Consider the following 3,882-nt stretch of genomic DNA (forward strand, 5'->3'; position numbering starts at 1 on the left):
ACATCATGCTACCGCTTCACTAGAGCTGAGCACCCTCAATTTACACAAATATTACATAAATTCGTAATGAACAGTTCATTGAAAACTAATCCAGATCCACCAAAACAGTCTACTTAAAAACAAACATCGAGTGGCTGGAAGATGTAATAAACTATGTTCGATGGGATACATAAAATAATAAGATACAAGCAAAAATAGGAACAATGAAAATTTTGTTAAAGATTGAAAAACGTTTAAATTACACGATCGTATCCAATTATTTATTTCATGATGAATGTCAGAAACCTGCAGATATGGGTAAATACAACGAATTTCATTACGTTGTCATAACTGGATGTAATGCGATGGAATACGTTTTATTGCAAGCAAAAATGTAAACATAAATTTAAAGTACAAGTAAAAATAGTTTGATATTAATCATCATTACACTGCAAAACACAACAACTATCAACCTCTGCATCAATATATATATCTGATGTATTGTTAAAGCCTACATTGACACATGGATTGTTGTGATAATACATACAATCTGTCCACTCGCATGATTTCCATCTGTAACCAAAAGATTTGCAAGTGTATTTTGTTTCACAAACATAATATACTGACGATTCATGGGTAAAACTGACTTTGTAATTTTTCAGCCGAATATCTGTATGTGAACAGCGTGGTTCTGGGGTCAATATGCCATTTTGACACATCACATTCTTATTTGAGTTCTTCACATAACAAAGTTGACATGAATAAGTAATATTCGTGTTTTCTGTGACTGTGCTGCCAAACGGAAGATATTGTAAAGTGTCTGAATTTCGGTAGCCATATATGCCAAACTCGCGTAATAATTGACAGTTCTTTACACATCGTGGAAGTTTTACACTTCACGTTCCATTTTCTAAACAGGTTCTTTTAGAATCTCCCAGCAAAGTTTCTCCTGCTGAGCAGCTATATTCAATAACTGAAAAATTATGTGACAAAATAAAATTTAATCCATGTAGTTTCTCAATTTTACAAGTTTTTATGCACTTTATGTCTGGGTACCATTAACCTAACAAGCACTGAACGATTCCAAATGAGACAGGAATGAAAGATCGTTTGCACGAATATAACAGTTTCTCTCCTTGATTGATTAAGGTTCTTGGTTTTAAAATTGTACCTTCAGAAATAGTCACAACTCTGCCAGCAATTTCAGGTACAAAGCAACTCAAAGTGCAAACAGGTGTCGGAAAGTTCCAGCTACCGTCTCGAAGACAAGTTAATACAGATTCACCTTTCAGATTATATGGTTTTAAGCAACTAAAAGCAACTGTTTCGTTAACTTTAACTTCATTTGTATTGTTTATATTGCCATGTTTGGGTGGTTGCAGTGGGAGACATTTAACAATTTCACAAACTGGTGGGAGAGACAACCACTGCTGATTTTCTTGACACCGCATTGAATTGTTTCCTCGCAAAAAATAACCAGAAACACAGGAAAAGTGAATAACAGAGTTATATGTGTATGCAACATTTATCATGAAACTGTGCAGGTTTATGAAAAATGGGACAGGTTATTAACTTACATTTTTTATCTTCATACATCCATTTACCATTCCAACAAATAATATATGCCGTATTCTCTACGCTTGCTTCAAAATAGCGGTTGCACTTTTGTTGCAGGTATATTTTTTCCTCTTCTCATTTTAAGGTATATTGTATTCGACTGTTGTTCAATTTCGGTAAAGGACCACAGTTTAGAATATTTGTCATTTGGTCAAAAAACCACCGAGAAAAGTTTTTGTCGTTTGAGGTCGAATTATTGAATTCCGACACAATCTTTATCATAACCTTTCCAAATGTATTATTTTCACTCTGCACCGTGAATAAGACAAAGAAAAAAGAAATAAAATGTACTGGATATCATTCTCCCAGTTTTGTCTGTCATAAAGTGTAGTCGCTTGTTCACTTTAATTCTAATATCTTCTTGGGCAGCCTTTTATACTCTCATTAACCCTCTTTTCCTCCAGTCAGCAATAAACAATTTCGTTGAGTTTTATTTTGAAATTGAGACATAGTTGATTAGACAGAGAATAGGGTGTATGAAAAAAAAAATGTAAGTAGGTGGGGTTTTGCTTCACACACATACACACACACACACACACATATATATAAACATATATAACTCTTTTACTCTTTTACTCTTTTACTTGTTTCAGTCATTTGACTGTGGCCATGCTGGAGTACCGCCTTTAGTCGAGCAAATCGACCCTGGACTTATTTTTTGTAAGCCTAGTACTTATTCTATCGGTCTCTTTTGCCGAACCGCTAAGTTACGGGGACGTAAACACACCAGCATCGGTTGTCAAGTGATTTTGGGGGGACAAAAACACAGACACAGACACACACACACACACACACACACACACACACACACACACACACACACACACACACACACATACATATATACGACGGGTTTTCAGTTTCCGTCTACCAAATCCACTCACAAGGCTTTGTTCGGCCCGAGGCTATAGTAGCAGACACTTACCCAAGGTGCCACGCAGTGGGACTGAACCCAGAAGCAAGCTTCTTACCTCACAGCCACTCCTACGCCTATATAAGTGTATATATATATATATATATATATATATATATATATATATATATATATATATATATATATATATATATATATATATATATATATATATATATATATATATAAATATATATATATATATATATATATATATATATATATATATATATATATATATATATATAAATATAGATATATATATATATATATATATATATATATATATATATATATATATATATATATATATGTATATATATATACACACACACACACACACAGAGTGAAAGAGAGAAAGAGTGAGAGAGGCATACACATAGAGAAGCACTCACACGTATGTGTATGTGTGCGTATATATATATATATATATATATATATATATATATATATATATATATATATAGAGAGAGAGAGAGAGAGAGATAGATAGATAGATATGCAGGGCAGGGAATCGTCAATTAGTAATAAAATTAATAATTAACAATTTTGCCGGGTAGCTCAGTATGAAAAAACCTTTTCGGTAAAAAACTTTTATAATCATAAATATATAGGGATTGACAGTTTTGAAATCAGTAGTTCTTTGACTGCTATTTCTGAATTCTCAGTATGTTGGAGAAGCAGGTTACTGTCAATCCCTATATATTTATGATTATAAAAGTTTTTTACCGAAAAGGTTTTTTCATACTGAGCTACCCGGCAAAATTGTTAATTATTAATTTTATTACTAATTGACGATTCCCTGCCCTGCATATCTATATTTTAATAATACCTCTAAGGTGAATAGTTAAACCGCAGGAAGTTCGTACGGGTCTCTTTTCTATGCGGGACTATTTATGATGCACACTGAATTGAATTCATTAGGGCGAGGGATTTTGAACTCACTGGCCGATAAATTTCTTAACGTCTTCCTCACGTGGTATTGATGTTCACATGGTCAAAATTAACGTGAGTTATTTAGACATTAACAAATTTATTAGAATATTTAGCTGAAGATCAGAATCGAGTATTCTTTACTCTTAACTGTGAAACGATCGTACTAAATTAACTAAAGGCAGGTGGTTTTTTTTACTCTTCTCTACTGTTTTTTGTTCTGTGTGTATCAAAAATATCGCTATCAATCTGGAGTAATAATTTGTAGTTTTGAAATCAGTAGTTCTTTGACTGCTATTTCTGAATTCTCAGTATGTTGGAGAAGCAGGTTACTGTCAATCCCTATATATTTATGATTATATATATATATACATATATATATACGTACATAATTATAAATTAAAGTAAAAATACATTACGGAGGATATAAACAACTAATA

General features: G+C 32.4%; 1 pseudogene; it reads right to left on the bottom strand.

The window, feature by feature from the left end:
• Positions 1 to 238: 238 nt before the first annotated feature.
• Positions 239 to 2,504, bottom strand: LOC149136578 (P-selectin-like; annotated as a pseudogene).
• Positions 2,505 to 3,882: the final 1,378 nt, after the last annotated feature.

Source organism: Octopus bimaculoides, chromosome 3, assembly GCF_046866305.1.
Source record: "Octopus bimaculoides isolate indiv1 chromosome 3, ASM4686630v1, whole genome shotgun sequence".
Taxonomy (NCBI): domain Eukaryota; kingdom Metazoa; phylum Mollusca; class Cephalopoda; order Octopoda; family Octopodidae; genus Octopus; species Octopus bimaculoides.